This window comes from Budorcas taxicolor, chromosome 20, assembly GCF_023091745.1.
Source record: "Budorcas taxicolor isolate Tak-1 chromosome 20, Takin1.1, whole genome shotgun sequence".
NCBI lineage: Eukaryota > Metazoa > Chordata > Mammalia > Artiodactyla > Bovidae > Budorcas > Budorcas taxicolor.
This window is the reverse complement of record NC_068929.1, coordinates 30,908,586-30,934,884: the sequence shown is the minus strand read 5'-3', so window position 1 is coordinate 30,934,884 and position 26,299 is coordinate 30,908,586.

Genomic DNA, 26,299 nt, shown 5'->3' with positions numbered 1-26,299 from the left:
GTGTGGCAGGACTGTTCAACAACAGAAAGTCATGCCCACCAAATTTCTTTGTCCTTCCCAACTCTGTTGCTAACTCTCTCAGGTAATCTCAGGTAGTCTCTTTCCCAGCCCCACTGGGGTAAGGGTGACCAATGAGATAACCAATGAGATGCCTACTGTGGAGCTTTAAAGAAGGTTTTTGCTATCTTATAAAAGGAAATAACAGGAGAGTTCATTCTCCATTTTTAAAAATTTTGTATATGAATATTGTGTTTGGAGCTTAAGCGGCGAATGTTTCCCCACAAGGCAAAAATAATGATGACAATAGTTCAGAATAGTGGAGAAGAAAGATAGAAAGAAATTGACTCATGGAAAATATTGTGGAATTACTGACCTGTCTTGAGACTACACATTCCCAGTCTTATTAACAATAAATGTTATATGTCATTATTAGTTCAGTTCTCTGTTACTTGTAGCCAGTATTATTTAGAAGTGACACCTTTAGATAGTGAGAGAATTAGGCACGTGGGTGGCATCTTCACCTGAGTGGAGTAAGATTCCACATTTTTCTTACCCTATCAGCCTTAGAGAACAGAAAAATTGGAAATCTACAAGGCAATTCATGGAAGTGGTTTAAAGGTAATTCAGAGAGCAAAGAGATTTATTATCTCAGTATAGGTCTAATTATAATATGGTTAATCCTACCATTAGAAGCTTTACCTACCAGCACAATGAATCATCTGCCTTTGAGAAACAGTCTTGAATAATAATGCAAGCCATCTAAAAATCTGTGTTTTAGAGTTTCAGTGAGCAAGGGGACAACAGAGGATGAGATGGCTGGATGGCATCACTGACTCGATGGACGTGAGTCTGAGTGAACTCCGGGAGTTGGTGATGGACAGGGAGGCCTGGCGTGCTGCGACTCATGGGGTCGCAAAGAGTCGGACACGACTGAGTGGCTGAACTGAACTGAACTGAACTGAGCTTAAAAGTAAAGGAGAAAACTTAATTGATTATCTTGAAAGTATTTCTTAAGTTTCTGATACTTTATATCAGAAGTTATATTTCATTTGCTTAGCTGCTTTTTCATATTACCAGCTGACTCTTACTGAAGAGCCCAGTAGAACATAGTGTTTTTGAGGACCACTCAGGAACAATTAATTCGTTACTGTACAAATCTATTTTGAAAGTACTGTGCACATCTATTTTGAAAATACACTGTAAAATTTCTTTAAAATCTGTTTGTTATAAACTTTTTGGAAAGTAATTTAAAATCTAAATGCACTTTGACCCTACAGCTATGCTTTAAGGTACCCTGGGTATACTCACTGTGTTATTAAATATTAAAGATGACTACAGTTATTCACTATTACTTTATTGAGACATAGACTCTAATTCCCCTCCCTTTTAACTTTAGGCTGGCTGTAGTAGGTTCCTTGTCCAGTAGAAAGAGGCAATATTATAGAATTTCTAGGTTTAGGTCTTAACATATCTTGCAGTTTCCATCTGATTCTCTTGGAACATTCTTTCTTGAGCTCTGAGTTTGCTGTGTAAGATGCTAACTACTCTGAGACTGCCATGCTGAAGAGTCTGCATGTAGGCACTCCTGTCACTTGTCCCAGCTGAGCCCAGCTTTCCAGCCATCCTTGTCAAGGTACCAGTCATGAGAGGAAATTCACCTTGCACCCGAGACCAGCATATCTGGCATCTAAACACCACTGAGTAATTTCTGTTCATGTTGTGTGAAACAGAAGAATCACTCAAGATTCCTGACATTCAAACACTTGAGAGAAAAAAAATAAATGATAATTTTAGGCTGTTAAATTCTGTGGTAGTCTGTTATACACCAATAGATTACTCTAGCACGTAAGCACAAAAATGATCATTGACTGTAGAAATTAAGTTGTAGAAATTAAGACCTGGAAACATTTTAAATTCCATTCATGAGGGACTAGTTAAGAATTTTGTAGCAAACTCACACAAGAAACCACCATATATCTGACTGTTGAAATAATGACTGGGATAAATACATGTATTTATGTAAAATAATGTCCATGGTGTATGAAGTCAATAATATTCTAGGTGGAAAAACATCATTATAGATTGTATGAATTCACATGCAGAGAAATGTTTAGATAGATAAGTATGCACATATTTGTCATAACATGTATGTACAAATCTGTTAATGATGTCAACATTATGGATATGAATCCTCATCTCTCCCACCCTCTGCCAATTTTCTCAGTGCTAGGGTTTACAGAATATTCTGTTATTTTTGTTTGTTTGTTTCCATTGCTTAAGAGTACATATACATTAACAAAATTTAGAAATCAGCAAAAGGTGGCAAAAAAGTAGATATCGAAAGTTCATGACAAACCTGGACAGCGTTTTAAAAAGCAGATACATCACTTTGCCAACAATGGTCTGTATAGTCAAAGCTATGGTTTTTGCAGTAGTCATGTATGGATGTGAGAGCTGGACCACAGAGAAGGCTGAGAACAGAAGAACTGATGCTTTTGAACTGTGATGTGATTTTGAAGATGCTTGAGAGTCCCTTGGACAGCAAGGAGGTCAAACCAGTCAATCTTAAAGGAAATCAACACTGAATATTCTTTGGAAGGACAGATGCCAAAGCTGAAGCTCCAGTACTTTGGCCATCTGATGCAGAGAGCCGACTCATTGGAAAAGATCCTTATCCTGGGAAAGATTGAGGGCAGGAGGAGAAGGGGCGACAGAGGATGGGATGGTTGGATGGCATCACTGACTCAATGGGCATGAGTTTGAGCAAACTCCGTGAGATAGTGAAGGGCAGGGAGACCTGGCATGCTGTAGTCCATGGGGTTGCAAAGAGTCAGACATGACTGAGCGACTGAACAGAAACAAAAATTCTATTCAAAGATATCCTTTGTATTCTAGGCTTCTTTTATGCACATTTCATTTTAAGTGGGGTTGAAGTGTTAAACTGCTTCACATCTTTTATACGTTTAGGTTTTCCAGATTTAACAACATATCATCTGCAAATAATTATTTTGCTTTCTCCTTTCCAAGTGTACTAGCTAGACTTAGGACACTGTTCAATAGTAATGGTGTCTTCCTGCAGTTTTGGATTAAATCCCACAGTGTCTTTTGGACCAAACTTGATAGTCTCCATCATGTTCAGGAAGCATTTTTATTTTTATATATTAAAAATTTATACTAGCTAATGGTTCTTGGATTTTGCTGTAGCCTTCTGGGTTATCCAATTGGAAAGATTGCATTATTTTTCATATTTAACTTGTCTATGTGATAAATTTTATTAATAGATTTCATGATGAATAGTTTGATTCTTGGACTAAAGACCATTTTGCTGTTGTCTGTTTAAGAATTTCCAAGTCTGCAGTCATAAAGAATTGGATACACAGATTTCCATTCAGTGTATCTTTGTCAGTTTTTGTTTTCAGAAAAATTCTTGCTTTATAAAAAAGCAAACTGAAAACTTTCCTCCTTTTAAAATCTGTTTCTCAAATCTTTTTTTTAATTTTTACTGAATTAGTTTTGGTTATTTATAAGGTTTTTTTTTTTAAAGAAAATTTGTCTGTTCTCTTGAGATTATTAAATATATTAGCAGCAATTGTTCTTAGAAGAATCTCATTTTTAAATATATGCTCCAAGATACATAAGAAAAAAAGTAAAATATATGCTATCTCTGTTAAAATATATCCTTTTTATATTTTGAAGTAATTTGATTAATCAGTTTTTTTTTCTATGTCATTGTTTATACAAGCCTCAGAGTTTTCATTTCCATAATTTTCTTTGTAGCTATTTCTGCTTGACTCTCTTAATTACTTCCTTCTGAATTATCTAGGCTTTGCTTATTTTTTTTTCTTCCTATCTTTTTGAGCTCTTCTTGGGCTCTAAAATCACTGTGGCTGGTGACGGCAGCCATGAATGTAGAAGATGATTGCTTCTTGGCAGGAAAGCTCTGACAAGCCTAGACAGTGTGGTAAAAAGCAAAGACATCACTTAGCTGACAAAGGTCCGTCTAGTCAAGGTTATAGTCTTTCCAGTAGTCATGTACAGATGTGAAAACTGGATAATAAAGAAGGCAGAGAGCCAAATAGTTGATGCTTTTGAACTGTGGTCCTGGAGAAGACTCTTCAGAGTCCCTTGGACAGCAAGGAGATCAAACCAGCCAACCTTAAAGGAAATCAATCCTGAATATTCATTGGAAGGACTGATGTTGAAGTTTAACTTCCAATACTTTAGCCACCTGATGCGAAAAGTTAACTTATTGGAAAAGACCCTGATACTGGGTAAGATTGAAGGCAGAAGGAGAAGAGGGTGACAGAAGATGAGATGGCTGGATGGCATCACCAATTCATTGGACATGAACTTGGATAAACTCCAGGAGATGGTGAGGAACAGAGCAGTCTGGTGTGCTGCAGTCCATGGGGTCGTGAAGAGTTGGACCCAGCTTGGTGACCTAACAGCAACAAAATCTTTTGAGCAAACCTTTAAAATATTTCATTTATTTTATAAATAATGAAAATGACATTTGCTCAATATAGCTTTAATTGCATCTCATAAGACTGATGTGAGTGTGTTTTTCTTTTCTTTCTGTTAACACTGACCCATTTTGTCCTTGACTAAATATTATTTATAAAATTAATATAAAGATTTCCAAGTGTTTAGGTTTTATTGATGTCATTTTCTCTTCCTTTTACTTCCTTACAGATCTTGAAATATGCTCATTTAGGTAAATATTGTAAAGTTGAAATTGTAAAGTTTCCTTAAACCAACTGCTCAAATTTAATAATAACACTATATGAATATATCCATCTATTTAGAATATAACTTTCCTCCACACCTCATCCCACTCCTGCTTAACTCTATCCCTCAGTAATTTAACTTGGAGATAAATCCCCCCAATTTTTTCTTTGTTATTACTACATGTTTGGGAGGGGAAATGTTCTAAAAAACCTTCTTGAATTTTTTAAAGCACCTGAATAGAGTACATTCTGGGTTTAAATACATCTGAGGATATCTTTGCATTTTTTTTCCATACAGGAATTATAATGTGGTTGAGTATAGAATAGAGAACATATTGCTGTTACTGTTTTGTTGATGTTACTTCACTTTTTTTTGTTGAGTGATTTACAATGTTGTATTCATTTTATTGGTTGATACACAATGTTGTGTTAGTTTCAGGTGTATAGCAAAGTGATTCAGTTATATATACATACATTCTGTTTTTTCAGATTCTCTTCCCTTATAGGTTATTATAATATATTAAGTATAGTTCCCTGTGCTATAAAATAGATCCTTGTTTGTTATCAATTTTATATATAATAGTGTTTATATGTTAATCCCAAACTCCTAACTTAATCACGCCCCTCTTCCTCCTTTGTTAACCACAAGTTTGTTTACTATGTCTGTCAGTCTATTTCTAATTTGTAAATAAGTTCATTTGGATCATTTTAAAATTGCATTTAATATGGATCAAAAATTGGAAGCCAACCTGATATTTTCTGTATCTTGTGACTAATCATTTTATTGTTGAATGTTGAAGAGATATTTAGCTTTACAATTCAAACATTTAATTAGGTTAATTCAAATTGATGATTCCTTTCCTTAATTTTGTTCTTATTTTATAAACAAGAGACAGTTTATTAATTTATGTATCAAGTCTTTTCTTTGAAGAGGAGACGTTTGAATTTTATTTATATTTTTATTTCATGATTTAATTTGTATGTATTCTTTTTTATCTTAAAATCTTATTATTGAAGTGAAGTGAAAGTCGCTCAATCATGTCTGATTCTTTGTGACCCCATGGACTGTAGTCCACAGAATTCTCCAGGCCAGAGTACTGGAGAGAGTAGCCTTTCCCTTCTCCAGGGCATCTTCCCAACCCAGGGATCGAATCCAGGTCTTCCGCATTGCAGGCGGATTCATTACCAGCTGAGCCACAAGGGAGGCCCAAATATTATTATTACTGTAAGGAAAATGTTTTATTAAAGTTTGTTTCAATATTTTAAAATGCACAATTCATTAGTATTTAACTCAATTTAAATGCTACTCACAATAGATATAAAATATTCTCTTAAGCCACTTTCCACAGTTTTCTTACATCTATCATCATAGATTATTTTGTTGATTCCAGAAGGTTCATATAAATGGGATCATACAGAATGTATTTTTTGGGGACTAGCTTCTTTCATTCAGCATAATATGTGTAGATTCATCCATGTTGATGTGTATCAGTAAGTCATTTTATTTCATTTCTAAGTTGTGTTCCATTATATGATACAGCGCAACTTGCTCATCTTTCCTCCTCTTGATAGGCATGTAGAGGTTTGTAGCTTTTTACTGTTATGACTGAATTTTCTAGGAAGATTCTTCTACAATTTGGATTATGCATGTATGTTATACAAGCTGTTATTATAAATGTATATTTCCATTTCTCTTAGTTCCACATAGGAGTGAAACTGCTTTTAACATAGATGTACACTTATCTTTATAGAAAATCATCATTCCAAGTATCTAAAATATTTTACCATTTAATACTCCCACTAACTGCACGTGAAAGTTCCAGTTGATCTACACCATCACCATTTAACATCAGGACTTTTGGGAGAGGGAATATGTCAAGATGGATTTGAATGGTCTTTCATTGTTGTTTAACTTTGCATTTCCCTTATGTCAAGAAATTTGACCACCTTTGTGAGTGCTTATTGCCCTTCAATTATTTTCTTTTGTGAACGTTCTTTTCAGGTTATTTTCAGTTTTTTAATGGGTGTTTAAATCTTCCTTGATAATTTGTAGAAATTCTTTTTATGTTCTGAATACAATTTGTCAGATAGATATTTGCAAATATTTTTTCCAGAGAATGTTTTTAAGTGGACTTTCTCTCTAGATGAGTTCTATGAACTATACATACAATTACACCCAAAGGCAATTTTGTATTCAGTTTCTTACTAAGTAGTCAATCCATGAACCCACCTTCACTTTATGAGTACATTATTATTTTTTTTAATAAAGCTTAACATTTATTTCCTTCAACATAATTTTAAGTTAACTGTTGTTTTTGCTTCAATGCAGTTTTATATTTTGTTTTCTTCTAATATCTTTTCATAAAAGTTCTCATTGTTTTCCGCTGCAGCAAGTGTTTTATAAAATTTTCTATCTGGAGGGGAATTGAGATGCAGCTACTGTTCTGGATTTTCATACAGACTGATATGAGGATAACCTAGCTTTAAAGCAAGGCTGCTTTGAGGGGCTTGCCCAAACATGAATATAATGAGGCATATGAGGCTCCCTCATAGACCATGAAGAGCTGACTCATTATGAAAGACCTTGATCCTGGGAAGGATTGAGGGCAGGGGGAAAAGGGGACAACAGAGGACAACATGGTTGGATGTCACCACCGACTCAATGGACATGAGTTTGAGCAAGCTTTAGGAGATGGTGGCTAGGGAAGCCTGGTGTGCTGTAGTCCATGGGGCCTCAAAGAGTTGGACATGACTGAGTGACTGAATGACAACAACGTGGACCACTAAACTTATTAACACTGTTTGACACAAAACATCTCAGTGCAAAAAATGGAAGTCATTAGAAATGGAGGCCATTTTTGTCCATTTGCTTAAATAATAGCAAAACAGAGGTTACAGCTATAATGTAGGTTAAATGTAGGTATATATGTATATAAATCATTAAGAGTTACTATTATAATGATAAAAATAATCAATACTATAGAATCTCTTTTGTGACATCTTATAATAATTTTTCACAAAGCTGATATGAGACTTTCTTCCCTGGAGTGAAATTTATCCAGTAGGACTCATTATGTTATTTTGAGTCTGAGATGCCTTGTACCTAATCTATTTTGTGTTAATAATTAAATTAATAACATAAAAAAGACTATGATTTTAAACTTTTAGCTCATTTTGAGTTATTTTGGTTATTCATTTTTACTATTAGTGACTATGCTGCATAGACACAAAGGGACTAAAATTCTGGAAATACACTATTGTTACAATTTACTTTGAAGAAGTGTCGTTTTTGCATTCCAAATGCTGTAACCTCTTTAAAATTCAAATCCAACAACTACAGAAAAAGCATATTACAATAAACTATCAAGTAAAATAAAAATAGAATTTCTTTTGTACTAAATGCATAATTATCCAGATATTTCTCTTAGATGCAAAAAATATATTTCTTAATGGCTGATACAGCTCTTCAAAATCAACAATAGAATTGTTCAAAAAATTACAAGGACCATTTTAGAATCTAATAACTACACTTACATACATGTATATAAAAACGAATTCTTGTCACTTACTATTTGTGTATGCACATGTATAGCCTACATATATCAGTTATGCTATGGTTTTGAAGTATTTTTGCTGACAAGTTAAAATTTTATCAAGACTATTTCTCTGTTTACTTTGTTGAGGAGGGAATGGTAAGACAACCAGCAGAAGCAAAATCTGAAAAGCATGGCAATTTTAAAAATTGACACTATTTAAACAGTATGGTTCCTTCCTTGTATTTCTAAATATCTCAATAGATGATTGCAAATTCATTGATTTGGTTATGAACCCTGGGGATATTGTTATTTTTTTCTAGAAAGATATTCTCCTAGGAATCAATTTAAGCATATATTTTTCTCTATGGTATGTATTCTAATAGCCATTAACAATCAGTGATACCATCAGCATCTCTTCTTTACTGATGACTGAATTTTTTTTTAAAAAAAGCTTTCAGTTGTCATATTCTTATGCCATATATCTTTATATAAACTAAAGTTATTTGTATATTTATATACCTAAGTTAAATATCAAATCACTATGGTTAGACAATAGAAATGAATGCCCAGAGATATGCATGGATGAAAAATTCCTTAATGATTTGGTGTTACATGTAAATTCATTTGTTGCAGTAGTTTTCCCTGCAAGACAGTGCAATACATAACAGTTGTCTAATTTAGACTGCTGCTGCTACTGCTGCTAAGTCACTGCTCCTGCCGCTAAGTCGCTTCAGTTGTGTCCAACTCTGTGAGACCCCATAGACAGCAGCCCACCAGGCTCCCCCGTCTCTGGGATTCTTCAGGCAAGAATACTGGAGTGGGTTGCTATTTCCTCCTCCAATACATGAAGGTGAAAAGTCAAAGTGAAGTCACTCAGTGGTGTCCAACTCTTAGCGACCTCATGGACTGCAGCCTACCAGGCTCCTCTATCCAAGGGATTTTCCAGGCAAGAGTACTGAAGTGGGGTGTCATTGCCTTCTCTGAATAGTGTGTATAGCTGGGTAATATTCCATTGCATATATGTGCATTAAAAAGGAACAAAATTGTGCCATTTACACAGATGTGGATGGACCTAGAGATTGTCATACAGAGTAAAGTATGATAAAAAGAATAAAACAAATATTGCATATGAATGCATATATGTGAAACCTAGGAAATGGTACAGGTGAATATATTTGCAAAGCAGAAATAAACACAGATGTAGAAAAGAAATGTATGGACACCAAGTAGGGGAAGGTGGGAGTGGGAGGAATTGGGAGATTGACATATATACACTACCATGCATAGAGTAGATAACTAATGAGAACTAATCTATTGCACAGGAAACTCTATTCAATGCTCTGTGGTGACTTAAATGGGAAAGAAATCCAAAAGAGGGGATATATGTATATGTACGGCTGGTTCACTTTGCTGTACACAACAATATAAAGCAATTATACTCCAATAAAAATTTTTAAAAGCATTATATGTATGTTCTTTTCTTCAATAATGTAGATTATAGCACTGCTGTTTCTGGGTCAGCAACTACAACTGATAAAAATCTCAGCCAAACACCGACAGAAACAATCTGTTATTCCTCTACTTTTCTAAGGCTTCATTTTAGTTCAACAGTCTGTGGCACACAGTATCCTAAGATGCTGCTCTCACTCCAGATGAACTAGGGAGGAGAGCACAGTTAGGGTAGGCTCTCTGGAGTGGGGCACTTTGATTTATTTCCAGGAATGAGGAGCAATGGCCATTCTCAAGTTTGGGTCAGTTTCTTCACAGCATGATTGGTGTTAACACACCAGTATTAAGCATAATATCATGGATATGTTTCTGCCGTTAAAATTCATTTGTCTATAAAATCAGATTACACAGAGTACTGGTATGTGATGAAGTATTGAATTATCTATGCTATTTATAGTAGTAGTGGTGTTAGTCACTCAGTCGTGTCTGACTCTTTGTGACCGCATGGACTATAGCTCGCCAGACTCCTCTGTCCATGGGATTCTCCAGGCAAGAATACTGAAGTGAGTGGCCATGTCCTTCTCCAGGGGATCTTCCTAACCCAGGGATCAAACCTGGGTCTCCTTCACTGCAGGCAGATTCTTTACCAAGTGAACTACCAGGGAATCCTCATGCTATTTATACTTGAGGCTTAAAATTTTCTCCAGAGTTCTAATGAACTCCAAATCACTAATATGATCAAAATAGATGTCAAATGTTTGAATTTGAAAAGAGTATTCTCTAATTATTAAATTCTAATCTTTTGGCAGTTTCTCCCAAATTATACATTTCCCATTTTCAAAATGTCTAATTGAGACTTCATTGTCTCTTAATTTAATTCTTATTAATTACAATGTGTTATCATTTATATTCATAAATTAATCAAAAAAGAAACTTAAGTGCTACAACCTTTCTACATCCGACATCTATTTCTTTGTCTTTCTATAGCATTATGACTCTCCTGGATTTCCATTACCACTGCACAACTTATTCCATATTTGTGTTCTTCAATATTATGTACAATCTCTTATTTAATTAATAACCTTTCAGTTAAGATTGATCACCCCACTTTATTTCGCCCGATGGCCACTATGCGTATTCACAGTGCTCTAGTTCTTAGACAAAATAATTTGAATAAGAAGTGATTCGTAAATGTGCTATTTATCCTCTACTTTATTCCTGTATGTTTTTTGTTCTCCACCCTTCTCTGAATGCTTGTGCAGGAAGGTGGTGGGCTTCCACCTGGATTCTTCCAGTAGTGTTGGTCGGAAGGTGGAAGGAGAGAGAGAATTCAAGATATTTCTCATCTATTTTCCCACTTGGTCCTGCATTTTGAACTACAGGTAGCTCTGAAGACAGCCTCCTCCTTAGCTCAAGCATTTTTTTTTATCTCCGGCAAACTATTTGACAATCATGTTCCATCAGCTTTGGGAGTGGTAATCATGTCTTGCTGCCTTGAGTGTTTGTTCCTTATTTTGTTCTTAAACTTGCCATTTATTCAATCTCTTTATTTAAACCATCCAGGGAAAATTCTATTTCCAAAGAGCCCCAGACTGATGTAAAAAGGTTTTTTTTAAATCAATATCCTTAAAAGCTATGAAAGTGAAAGTGTCAGTCGTTCACTCATATCTGACTCTTTGCAACCCTATGGACTGAAGTCTGCCAGGTTACTTTGTCCATGGGATTCTCCAGGCAAGAATACTGGAGTGGGTGACCATTTCCTCCTCCTGGGGATCTTCCAATCCAGGGATTGAACCTGCGTCTCCTGCACTGCAGTCAGATTCTTTACCATCTGAGTCACCAGGGAAGCCAGAAAAAGTACATGAAAGAACATGAAAGTCACTCAGTTGTGTCTGACTCCTTGAGACCCCATGAACTGTAGCTCACCAGGTTCCTCTCTCGATGGAATTCTCCAGGCAAGAATACTAGGGTGGGTAGCCATTCCCTTTTTTAGGAGATCTTCTTGACCCAGGGTTTGAATCCGGGTCTCCTTCATTACAGGCAGATTCTTTATCATGTGAGCCACCAGGAAAGTACAAAATCTATGAGTATAATTTCAATTTTAAAAGTCTTGAAAATATGTGGTCCATGTAAATATTTTCAACCTAAACATAAATCACACACAAATATTCAAAAATCCCTCTATATCCTATTGACTTACGTTAACAATATATACCTTCTCAGATAAAATATGCCTTACGATAAAGTAATAGCAATCACAAGCGATCAATATTTGATTTCATAAATTTCTGTGTTTTCACCTTCATTTTGGTTCCACTTCAGGTCATTCTTTTCACAGAAAACAAATAGCTGCTGGTATTGTTGTTCTTGTTCAGTCACTAAGTCATGTACAGCTATTTTCCAACCCCAGCCCCATGGACTGCAGCATACCAGGCTTTCCCGTTCTTCTCTAGTCCTGGAGTTTGACCAAATTCATGTCCATTGAGTCAGTGATGCCATCCAACTATTTCATTTTCTGTTGCCCCCTTCTCCCCCTTCCCTCAATCTTTCCCAGCATCAGAGTCGTTTCCAATGAGTCAGTTCTTCACACCAAGTGGCCAAAGTATTGTAGCTTCAGGTTCACCATCAGTCCTTCCAATGTATATTCAGGACCAATTTCCTTTAGAATTGGCTGCTTTGATCCCCTTGCTGTCCAAGAGACTCTCAGGAGGCTTCTCCAGCACCACAATTCAAAAGCATCATTTTGTCAACACAGCCTGCTTCGTAGTCCACCTCCTGCATCCATACATGACTACTGGAAAACCCCAAGCTCTGATTATACAGACCTTTGTCAGCAAAGTGTTATTTCTACTTTTTAATACCTTGTCTAGGTTTGTCACTGCTTTCCTTCCAAGGAGCAAGTGTCTTTTAATTTCAAAGCTGCAATCATGGTCTGCAGTGATTTTTGGAGCCCTAGAAAATAAAATCTATCACTGCTTCCACATTTTCCCCTTTTACTTGCCATGGAGTAATGGGACCAGATGTGATGATCTTTGTTTTTTGAAAGTTGAGTTTCAAGCCAGCTTTTTCACTCTCATCTTTCACCTTCATCAAGAGGCTGTTTAGGTCCTCTTTGATTTCTGCCATTAGAGTGGTATCATCTGCATATCTGAGGTTGTTGATATTTCTCCTGGAAATCTTGATTCCAGCTTGTGATTTATCCAGCCTGGCATTTTGCAGGATGTTCTCTGCATGTAACTTAAATAAACAGGGTAACAATATTTATCCTTGATGTATTTCTTTCTCAATTTTGCACTAGTCCATTGTTTCATGTCTGATTCTAATTTTTGCTTCTTGACCTGCACAAAGATTTTTTAGGAGATAGATAAGGTGATTTGGTATTTCCATCTCTTTAAGAATTTTCCACAGTTTGTTGTGATCCACACAGTCAAAGTCTTTAGCATAGTTAATCAAGCAGAAGTATATGTTTTTCTGGAATTCTCTTGTTTTCTCTATGACCCAATGAATGTTGGTAGTTTGATCTCTGGTTCTTCTGCCTTTCCTAAATCCAACTTGTACATCTGGAATTTCTCTGTTCATGTACTGCTGAAGCCTAGCTTGAAGGGCTTTGAACATTACCTTGCTAGCATGTAAAATGAGCACAATTGTAGGGTAGTTTGAGCTTTCTTTGGCATTGCCCTTCTTTGAGATTGGAATGAAAACTGATCTTTTTTAGTCCTGTGGTCACTGCTGAGTTTTCCAAATTTGTTGGTATATTGAGTGCAGCACTTTAACAGCATCATCTTTTAGGATTTGAAATAAATTAGCTGGAATTCCATCGCCTCCACTAGCTTTGTTCATAGTAATGTTTCCTAAGGTCCACTTTGACTTCATACTCCAGTATGTCTGGTTTTAGGTGAGTGACGATACCATCGTGGTTATCTGGGTCATTAAGACCTGTTTTGTATAGTTCTGTGTAATCTTGCCACCTCTTAACCTTTTCTGCTTCTGTTAGGTACTTTCCATTTCTGTCCTTAATTGTGCCCATTCTTTCATGAAATGTTCCCTTGATATCTCCATTTTCTTGAAGAGATCTCAAGTCTTTCTTATTCTATTGTTTTTCTGTATTTTTTTTTTTTTTGCATTGTTTACTTAAGTCTTTCTTATCTTTCCTTGCTATTCTCTGGAACTCTGCCTTCAGTTAGGTATATCTTGCCTTTTCTCTTTTGCCTTTTACTTCTCTTCTTTTCTTAGCTATTTGTAAAGCCTCCTCAGACAATCAATTGCCTTCTTGCATTTTTCTCTATAGTTTGGTTTTGATCACCACCTCCTGTAATGTTATGAACCTCTGTCCATAGTTCTTCAGGCACTCTGTCTACCGGATCTAATCCTTTGAATTTATTTGTCCCCTTTACTGTATAATCAAAAGGGAGTTGATTTAGGTCATACCTGAATGGCCTGGTGATCCCTACTTTCTTCAATTTAAGCCTGAATTTTTCAATAAGGAGCTTATGATCTAAACTACAGTCAGCTCTAGGTCCTGTTTTTGCTGACTGTATAGGGCTTCTCCATCTTTGACTACAAAGTATAGAGTCAATCTGATTTTAGAATATAATTAATCTGATGGCTTTGTGTAGAATCATCTCTTGTGTTGATCATCTGGTGATGTACACATGTAAAGTCATCTCTTATGTTGTTGGAAGAGGATTTTGCTATGTCTAGTACTTTCTCTTGGCAAAAATCTGTTAGCCTTCACTGTGCTTCATTTTGTACTCCAAGACCAAACTTGCCTTTTATGCATGATATCTCTTGAGTTCCTACTTCTGCATTCTAAGTCCATGTGATGAAAAGGACATCTTTCTTAGTGTTGGTTCTAGAAGACCTTATAAATCTTCATAGAACCATTCAACTTCATCTTCTTTGGCATTAGTGGTTGGGGCATAGACTTGAATTACTGTGATGTTGGATGGTGTGCCTTGGAAACGAACCAAGATGATTCTTTTTTGAGATTGTACCCAAGTGCTTCAATTCAGACTCTTTTGTTGACTATAAGGACCATTCCATCTCTTCTAAGGGATTCTCGCTCAGAGTAGAGATATAATAGTCATCTGATTTAAATTTACCCATTCCTGTCCATTTTAGTTCACTGATTCCTAAGATGTTGATATCTGCTTTTGCCATCTCCTGTTGACCACGTCCAATTTACCTTAATTCATGATGTCTTATTCTAGGTTCCTATGACATATTAACAGCACTGGAATTTACTTCTACCACCAGACATGTCCACAACTGAACATCATTACCACTTTGGCCCAGTCTCTTCATTCTTTCTGCTGCTATTTCTCTGCTCCTCCCCAGTAGCATATTGTACACCTTCTGACCTGAGGGGCTTATATTCCATTGTCATATCTTTTTGCCTTTTCTTACTGTTCATGGGGTTTTCAAGGTAAGAATACTGGAGTGGTTTGCAATTTCCTCCTCCAGTGGACCATGTTTTATCAAAACTCTCCACCATGACCCATCTGTATTAAGTGGCCCTGCACAACATGGCTTATCACTTTATTGAGTTACACAAGCCCCTTCACCATGATAGGTTGTGATCCATGAACAGGACTGGTATTAAGGGCCATCATTATTTCTTCAGCTTGTTCACACTGGATGTTATCAAATGTTTACTTTTTAGTTCACGATAGCTATTAACATTTAAAGGGTTGAACTGAGTAAAAAATATTGAAGTATAAGAAGAACATTTTCTTTCTTTCTTTTCTTTGATGTAATTTTTTAATTTTTATTTTTTTATGGTGTAATATTTCTTTACTGTTCTTTTTTTTAATTTTACTTTATTTTGCTTTACAATATTGTATTGGTTTTGCCGTATATCAACATGAATCCGCCACGGGTGTACATGAGTTCCCAATCCTGAACCCCCCTCCCACCTCCCTCTCTATATCATCTCTCTGGGTTATCCCAGTGCACCAGCACCAAGCATCCTGTATCCTGCATTGAACCTAGACTGGCAATTCGTTTCTTACATGATATTATACATGTTTCAATGCCATTCTCCCAAATCATCCCACCCTCTCCCTCTCCCACAGAGTCCCAAAGACTGTTCTAAAGAAGAACATTTTATGTAACATTTTGAAATATAAAAAATAAAATTTTCTTGATGATTGATAACAACAGTGTTTTCAATTCATTTGAAGAGTAAAGACTCTTTAAATCAAAAACTTAGAGTTTAAAGAGGATTAAAGATCCTGATAAAGTAAGATTAAATAGAAGCAATCCATGTAACCATCCTATAAACCAGTGCTAAGAGGCGTATAAAGTAAGCCACTAATAAAGCCCATATATGTAAATTTAAAATTTATAGTAGTCACATAAAAAGTTAAAAAGAAACATGTGAAGCTAATTTTAATAATATATTTATTTAATCCACTATACTGAAAATATTTCAACATGTAACCAACTTAAAATTATTCATGAAAACTTTACACTCTTTTTCATATTAAGTCTTCAGAACCTAGTGTGTGTTTGACACTTAAAATGTATCTCAATTCAAACAAACCATGTTTCAAGTTTTCAAGAGCTACGTCTGGCTGAAAGCTATGACAGCACAGCCATTTAACACCCTGGGTGACTAAAACTCTAGACTGATATAAGGAAATTTGCTTTCTGAGATTTCTTTCCCCTGTTGCTCTTCTTCATCCCCTACCTATTTCATTCAGCCTTGAAGATTCTGTTTCTTCGAAATCCTTGTACCCAAGCCCTTCTATATGTTTCCATCAGAATTGACAGGACAGATCTCTTTATAGAGACAACAAAAAAGTTCTGTTTGCAATACTTCCTCCTAAAGAGAGTTAGTAATCAGAGTCTGTAAGGCTCTTGCTAACACTTATTGTGAGGGCAACAGGTGGTAGATGAGCCATTAAACTGCACTTCCCCTCAGATGGCAAGGTTGAAAGACCAGGCCTAAGCGAGCTGGGGCGCTTGTGCTGAGATCCACCACCTGTTGTCAGGCCACCTTTCAAATACCAGGAAGAATGGTTATGTATGCATTATAGAGTTCTCTTTTGGACCAACTTTGGCTGTAATTCCAGTATTTTAATAACCCTGTTTACACACAGCCCATGAGTGCTGCTCAGGACTTAGCCAACAATGGACTCACAGTGTATTCCCTTCATTAGTAAATAAAAAAAAAAGGGCAATTTTTACATTTGATCTTGAATTAAATTTTAGTGAGTACAAGCTATACTATAATACACACTACTATATATAAAATAGATAAAACAAAAAGGATGTACTGTATCACACAGGGAACTATATTTAATATCTTGTAATCACCTATAGTGAAAAGTATCTGAAAAAATTTACATGGGTAAATGAGGGATTTTGCTGTACAACTGAAACTAATACAACATTGTAAATCAACTATACTTTAAAAAAAGAGTTTATACTTTATCTGCCTGGTGAGCTGTTTTTATTTTTACTCTGATGATCCCTGGGTTTATGATAACAGTTCCTAATTTTATAATGGTGAATCTAATAACCAAGGAAAGCAAGCTGGAATGATATGTAGTAAATTCTAAATAAATAATTGTTTGATTTTATCAATGTATTCTAAAAATATACAGAAATTGCTAGAAACAGTGTTAAATTAAGGTTGGACTCAGCATCTGAAATTATACAGAACTCAAGCAAAATATTAGTTTCCAAGTTTGTCAGCTGTTTTACATTGGAAATTTCTGTAACTCTCTAAATCTCAATTTTTCATTTGAAAGGTGGGGTTTATAATGGTCTTTAATGTATGGTTTTGAGGATAAATCAGATAATACATGATTATACTTAACACGCAATAGCTTGGTACACAACAGAGTTTAGTGAGTATTGGTTATCATTATGACTTTTGTTATAATTTTTATAACAGAGCCTCCACAGACCAAGGGAAAGTCTTCATTCACTCAGCCATTGACTTAATGTTTACTAAACAGTTACCATATGCTGGGTACTCTGCTAAGCAGTAAAGGTAAAAAGGTGAACAAAAAGGAAAGGGTCTCTACCATCATGGGTCTTAGTCTATTAGAGGATACAGACAATTAGCTCCATGACCCTAACAAGGGGCCTTTATGGAGGAGGGACAGGGTGCCATGGTAAAACATCAAACTCAGATTTTAAAGGTGGGAGCAGGTGTCAGAAAACTCTGTGATGAAACTGATGGTTAAACTGAATCATGTGAATCTCTCAACTAGTCAGAGGGCAAGCATGAGGGTGCCAGGATTCCAGACTTGGGAAGCAATAAATGGCCAGAGACAAACAAGGAGGCCACATGTGAGGAACAGCCGGGACTTCAGTACGGCTGAAAGGAAAAGCACAGTGGTAAGACTGGCAAGGTTTGCATCTGAAAATGTAAGCTGCTGCTTGGCTATATTCAAAAGGCAAGCAAGCTCAAGCCCTTAGCCGAGGAAGGACTTCCTCTCTGCTTTCAAGGACTTCTGTTCTGTGACTTCCTTTTCTCTTCAGGGTCGTGTTAAGTTGTTTCAGTCGTGTCTGACTCTTTGTGACCCCACAGATGGTAGCCCGCCAGGCTCCTCTGTCCATGGGGTTCTCCAGACAAGAATACTGGAGTGGTTTGCCCAGCCCTCCTCTAGGGTAACTTCCTGAACCAGGGATAGAACCTATGTCTCTTAAGTCTCCTGCATTGAGAGCTGAGTTCTTTCCCACTACCACCACCTGGAAGGACTTCCTCTCTCTGCTTTTGGGGGTTTCTATTCTGTGACTTCCTTTTCCCTTCAAGGTTAGCATTAATTTATCTTATTCCAGGTTTTCCTCTTTTGGGAGGCTTCTTTTCTGTGCCTCACAATCCGCTCTTCTACTTCCTCAAATGTGGAATGACTCATGACATCATTTCTATTTTCTTCTCCTAACCTAAAAGCCACTGCTCTGTCTCATCATCCGAGATTGATACCAGAAAACTATTTCTCTTGTGCAACTTTGGGTCTGATGGTTCTGTGTCCTGACTTGAGTGTGAGGCGATCTTGTTCTGGCAGGGAATTTCTGGAAAGTGTCCACTTGAAACCAGTCTGAACATAGAAAAATCTCACAGGTAGTTTATTGTCATGGTGGAATGAGTTACCAAAATTTATGATATAAAGGGACTTTCCATTCTTCCAGGAGGATATGGAGTGGAATTGCTCCAGAATACAAAAATACGAAGCTTTTAATTTTGAGAAAAAATTTTGATTTGTGGGTAGGGAAAGTAGAGAATATGGATGTGTTAACTTTTGCATGTCTTATGCTTACTCTTTCAAAATTTTTCTCTATATTAATCAACTTCCTTCAGTGTTCTAGACCTTAAACTTACCTGTAACCATTTTGCCTCAGGATACAAAAATATTAATATATGACATTGCCTTCCTTTTTCCTATTTTCATTCTTAGAGTAAGTATTCATCATTAAGCTATACAGAAATACTGCCAAAAGCCTTTTGGGACTGTGAGTGACAAACAGAATAAGAATGTGGATAATCAGGTGGAATATTCATTGTGTATATGACGGATAGAACTGAGTTTTATGAGAATGGAAATAGAATGAAGATCAGGAATTTTCACCCATCTTCATCATGTAATTTTATCTCATTCTGTACCAAGTTTCTTCCTCATTTTAGAATCTCTGTCATTTAGTTTCTCTGGTTTAGAAAACTTTGTTAGCCTTCTCCGACACACACAAATTTTTTCCTTCTTCAAATATAGATCAGATTCCTATCCAGATTCTTTTACTTTAGGCTAATAACTCTAAATGCATTTGTCATATACACTTCTCTTGCTTTGCTAGTATGTATGTATATGTATGTGTTTCTCTCAGTTCATTGAGAGCAGAGAGTATATTCTATCTTCAATATTCACATATTTTTTAGCACAGAAAACATGTCATAATTTGTGCTGTTGTATGGCAGAAACCAACACAATATTGTAAAGCAATGATCCTCCAATTTACAAAAATAAATTAATTTTAAAAATCTTATGGAAAGCATTATTTCTCTGTTTTTATCTGCTGTATATTAGCTCTAAACAAGCTAGTTATTTTTTTGTGTGTGAAGTAGGGAACTAAAAAATTGCTCCATGTTTCTGTTTTTATGTCCATAAAATAATATTTGTAAGTTACCCTGCAGATATAGTTTTATGATTATTCTATGAATATTCTAATAATATGTTTCCTATTTGGGTATATGTGAAGATATGGGGCTTGAGGAGGGCAATTACACAGATTCTTCCATTGTATCAATTACTTTGAAATAGAGGTTAAACTTTTGGGGAGAAAAATTAAATTTTATAGTCCACTTGGCCTTCTTTTTATACTCTAGTATACAAACAATTTTTTTAAGACTCTAATTAATGGACTTTTTAAGGAGCTTAACTTACTCAAGTGAATAACTAGCTCATATCCACATCAGTTCAGTTCAATTCAGTTCAGTAGCTCAGTCATGTCCAACTCTTTGTGACCCCATGAATCGCAGCCAGCCAGGCCTCGCTGTCCATCACCAACTCCCGGAGTTCACTCAAACTCATGTGCATCAAGTTGGTGATATTCACATACAGGACATTTATTTGCTCTTCTCCTTAGTAAGTGCAGCAGAGCCGAGACCAGTGTGTAAACTTGACTAGGGGCAAACATTTCTAGCTGTAGCCAACTGAGAACTCTCCCTCTTGCATAGACTTTGAATTGACTTTGCATTATTGTGTGATGCAGTTTTGACTACTAATTCAACTCTATTTCACTGAGTAGTGGAGTCTGTCTTCACGCATATCTGTGTTTAAATCTGGACTTACTTTTAGTGTGTTCTAAGGCAAGTTAGAAAATTTCCCTAACTTCTGTTTCTCCTTGTATATATTAAACATAACAATGAAACTGACTTATGGGCTAGTTGTGAGGATTATAAAAGGTTAAGTACAGAGCCTGGAAAACAAAAGATATTCAATGACAGGAAACTATGACTACTATTACCACTACAATCACTATTATGACTTGTATTCCAGTACAGTTTTTTATGGAGAAACAAGATATTCCTAGGTTGGAGAGCTCTTAGAGGTCATCTAATTTAGCTCTTCTGTTTTTTTTTTTTTAATTTTATTTTTACTTTATTTTACTTTACAATACTGTATTGGTTTTGCCATACATTGACATGAATCCACCATGGGTGTATACAAGCTCCCAATCCTGAATCCCCCTCCTGCCTCCCACCCCATATCATCTCTCTGGATCATCCCCATGCACCAGCCCCAAGCATCCTGTATTCTGTGTCGAACATACACTGGCACTTCATTTCTTACATGATAGTATACATGTTTCAATGCCATTCTCTCAAATCATCCCACCCTCTCCTTCTCCCTCAGAGTCCAAAAGTCCACTCTATACATCTGTGTCTCTTTTGCTGTCTCGCATACAGGGTCATCATTACCGTCTTTCTAAATTCCGTATATATGTGTCAGTATACTGTATTGGTGTTTTCCTTTCTGGCTTACTTCACTCTGTATAATCGGCTCCAGTTTCATCCACCTCATTAGAACTGATTCAAATGTGTTCTTTTTAATGGCTGAGTAATACTCCATTGTGTATATGTACCACAGCTTTCTTGTCCATTCATCTGCTGATGGACATCTAGGTTGTTTCCATGTCCTGGCTATTATAAACAGTGCTGCGATGAACATTGGGGTACATGTGTCTCTTTCAATTCTGGTTTCCTCGGTGTGTATGCCCAGCAGTGGGATTGCTGGGTCATAAGGCAGTTCTATCTGCAATTTTTTAAGGAATCTCCACACTGTTCTCCATAGTGGCTGTACTAGTTTGCATTCCCACCAACAGTGTAGGAGGGTTCCCTTTTCTCCACACCCTCTCCAGCATTTATTGCTTGTAGACTTCTGAATCGCAGCCATTCTGACTGGTGTGAAATGGTATCTCATTGTGGTCTTGATTTGCATTTCACTGATAATGAGTGATGTTGAGCATCTTTTCATGTGTTTGTTAGACATCCGTATGTCTTCTTTGGAAAAATGCCTATTTAGTTCTTTGGCCCATTTTTTGATTGCATCGTTTATTTTTCTGGAATTGAGCTGCATAAGTTGCTTGTATATTTTTGAGATTAGTTGTTTGTCAGTTGCTTCATTTCCATCAAATATTTAAATTTTTTGTATGATATCCCTGATATAGGATTATCCAGTATAGTCCTCTTTACTTGTCAAGTTATACTTGAAACCTGCCCAAACTGATTCCCATGAAAGCCCGTTTTATCTTTGGAGGGTTCTGATTGCTAGAAAGTAGTTTTTTGTGTTTGTGTGTGTGTGTACATGCATGCACACATATGTACAAAACGTGTGCACACATATGTACACAATGTGTGTGTACACAATGTGTGTGTGTACACATATTGTACATGTTCACCACATACACTTTTTGTGGCCATCACCTATTGATTCAGGTTATATATGGGCTTAAGAAGACAAACATGATAGTGATGGGTATGGAAATGGTTTAGAAAGCCTACTTAGAGAATTTTCCAGATGAGACTCAAAAAACAAAAGATAGTAAACATAGGTAAAAGTGGCTGGGTCACAGAAATAGAGCATAACTAGTTTGAGAAGGAAAGAAATTGAAGAAGGAAAAGAATCCTAGCAATAAAAACCTACATGCTGAAAAGAATTGAGACATAATGCTATCCCTGTGTTTACGGGACTCTAAGCACTTAGATATGGCTGGAGAGTAGGATGTTGTTTTGACATATATACTGTGAATACTGGGGACAGGGGGTTTGTGGTGAGAGAGATGAATCTAGGTGGCAATCTGTGGTCCAGTAATGAAGGAACTTCTCCACCATGTTTTATCATTGCAAGATTTTAAGAGCAGAGATAATGTGATCAGATGGGTTTTTAGAAATGAATTTGCACTACATTACTCAGGATGTAAGGAGTGTGTCTGAGAAAGTTGGAGACACTTACCTATTTCACCCACACAGGTTCAGTTTGTACGACTCACTGTGGATGTAATACAAAAGTATTCACAGTGTCTGCTAAATTCCAAGGTCAAGGGACTTAGTAAGCAGTACATGTAAACTCTAAAAGCTCAGCAGAATATTATATAGTCTATGTATGCTCTATAGACAGAGGTTTTTTTTTTTTTAATATTTAGCTTTTGTTCTAGTTGATGTTGACATAGTCAACTGACCTGCTGCGAAGAGTCGTATAAATTTCCAGCCCATCTGGGTGATCTTCACATACTGTGAATTTCTGCCAACTGCTTTCCCCCAGAAACACTTTGAAAAACATATCTATAAGCTGTTGCATAGAAGTGTTTGCAAAATTACTTATCTTATATACAAATATAACAGGAAAAAAACTGTTTGCTTTAATAAACAAATAATGCTATCTTTTTTAGACAAGGCAAATTTTTTATTAAACTAAAATGTAGCTAGTTATAATTCCCTTGTCTAGGGGCCATTCATCTGGCCTACCTGGAGCAGCCAAGAACGTACAGACAAGAAAAATGTCTCTTGAAAAGTCAAATATTCTAAGGCTCTACACCAAAGCTTGTGTAGCTTCCTAAGTCTTCCCATCTATCATCAAACTCTATTTTGTGTGTGTATTTTACCAAAAATCTAAACAAGTTTGGTATTTATGATTTTCTGATTGTGAATTGGTGTGTTTGTGTCAGGGGGTGGCTGGATGTGTGCTTTGGAGTTTTATTGAGTTGCATTTCAGAGGCATAGACTAAACAGTGCTTGATGATAGGAGAGAAGCTAGGATTAGAGGCAAAGAAAAAAAATCCTGAAGTCAGACAGAAAAATCTCTCGAATGGTAGTAAACTGTAGCCCTTTACAGCACCATCCTATTTGCCCCAAACAGACATCTAACCCATTATGTTGACTTTTTTTTCTAAGAAAATGTGGAAGTGTCCATTTTTGTAAGGATTTTTCACACCAGTTGACCAAAATATATTTCAAGCATTAAAAGGTAACCTTTAGTTATTTGCTAAGTCTCTCACATTGGATACCTTCTACTAGATGCTGAATGAATAAATGAAATTCTGCAGTTTTTGCTTAAATAATAGTTTCCATTGTATATGTTCAATGTTATTTCTAAGTAACGTATTCATTAACAATAATTTACGGTTGCATTTCCTAGAGTATTTTTCATAATAAAAATCAATAGTTCTGGTAAATGGCAGGAACCCAGAACTAAATAACACAACAATGCTATTTACCAAGTGCTTACAATGTGCTTCTCATTTTGTACTGTACATAGGTGGTATCATTTAGTATTTATAACAAACATAGAAGGAAGTTATATTATTCCTAATTTACAGGTGTGGAAACAGATGCTTGAGAGTTTGATCCAAAGTCACAAAGTTAGCCAAGGAAGGGAGTCTACTTCCAAATCCAGGTCTGCATTGCTAAGGCCTATGTTGTCTCTCATTGCACTGCCATGTACCTCCAAGGCTTCTGAATTCCAGTGATTGGCATGCCTGCAAATGACACACTGACGCTCTTCATGGGAAATGTATCAGGTTGCAATTGGCTGCTTCTCCACCAGCATCTAGTTATCTACTGAGTGCCAAGCTGCTCTATCTTTTATCTTTTTAACACTTTCCATTGTCAGAGTGTCTGCAATTTGCTGCCTGGCACTGGTTGGAATAAGAAACAGTTGCTGCTTTTACGGCCACTAGCCCTATTGTAAATCATCTTCCTTGTTGTCAGAGCTGCCACCACTGTTTCTCACTTCCATAGCTTACCATATCAAATGATCACTTTCTGTCCTTCTTGAAAGTTCTGTCCACCATGTAGTTTTTGTACACAAGCTGTGAGTTTCACCATCTGATGCAATGCCCCACATTATACTGTTAAAATAAGGATCAGAGTTCAGCCTCTATTTTTCCACCATTTTGGAGCAACACTTGTAACTCTTAGACACATTAGGATCACTTCACCCATTATGACTCTTAAGTTGTTTTCATGCCAGACTAATTCTGGAAATCAGAGGGTTTCTGAAATCTGAAAGCTAGATAGCAAGCATTTTGTGTGTGTGTAGGTGTGTGTGTGTGTGTGTGTGTGTGTGTGTGCAGAAAATGAAAAGCATAGCAAAAGAGGGAGGAGATTTAAGACCAAGATTATTGCCTTAATTAATAGATTGATTAAATCCCAGGAAAATATTTGCCACCTTAATTTATGTGGTTCATTTAAAGACAATTGAATTACCAATAGTTTACAAAGCTATGGTATGATTATAAAACATATGGGCAAAAGTGAATTCATTCATTAACAGAAACTCAAGGTGTAATGACTGGGCAGAGTTTAGAGTGAGTAACATTTGAAAGTATTACACATAAGATAAACAGGCTAATGGAAATTCTTCAAAGTAGGATTCTGTCAAGATAGTACTCTGCTCTGAAGAGCCAAGCAACTCTATAAATTGCTGAATAAATTGGGTCAGGCATAAATTGTCATACTTTTTTTGTGTAATTCTGGGGACAGAAATGGGCAAGGCCATAGACACATAGTTCAAGTCCAAGCATAGGCATTTGTAGACTTAGAGAGGGGCTTCCCCGGAGGCTCAGATGGTAAAGAATTCACCTGTAATGTGGGAGACCAGGGTTTGATCCCTGGGTCAGGAAGATGCCCTGGAGGAGGGCATGGCAACCCAAACTAGTATTTTTGCTGGCAGGATCCTCATGGACAGAGGAGCCTGGTGGGCTACAGTCAATGGGGTTGCAAAGAATTGGACATGACTTAGAGACAAGAATATTTTGCATAATGTGTTGTGTTTCTAACACAAGGATCTAAGTAATAAGAACCTATTATGATATTCTTTGTAAAAGAACAGGAAGGAGACTCAGTGTTAAATGCAGAAGAGGACAGGGAATGGGCAGCATAGAGATAGTCATCTCATCCAGATTTTCATTGGTGCTTCAGTGAGCAAATATTGAAAATTAGCACCAAAAACCACACAGTGATCACATTCAGTTCAGTTCAGCCGCTCAGTCGTGTCTGACTGTTCATGACCCCATGGACCACAGCACATCAGGCCTCCCTGTTCATCACCAACTCCCAGAGTCTACTCAAACTCATGTCCATTGAGTTGGTGATGCCATCCAACCATCTCATGCTCTGTCGTCTCCTTCTCCTCCTGCCTTCAATCTTTCCCAGCACCAGGGTCTTTTCAAATGAGTTAACTCTTTGCGTCAGGTGTTCAAAGTATTGGAGTTTCAGCTTCAACATCAGTCCCTTCAATGAACACTCAAGACTGATCTCCTTTAGGATGGACTGGTTGGATGTCCTTGCAGTCCAAGGGACTCTCAAGAGTCTTCTCCAACACCATAGTTCAAAAACATCAATTTTTCAGTGCTCAGCTTTCTTTATAGTCCAACTCTCACATACATACTTGCCTACTGGAAAAAAAATAGCCTGACTAGACAGACATTGTTTGGTAAAGTAATGTCTCTGCTTTTTAATATGCTATCTAGGTTGGTCATAACTTTCCTTCCAAGGAGTAAGCATCTTTTAATTTCATGGCTGCAGTCACCATCTGCAATCATAACATTTTATACAGTATATATACTTAGAGTCTT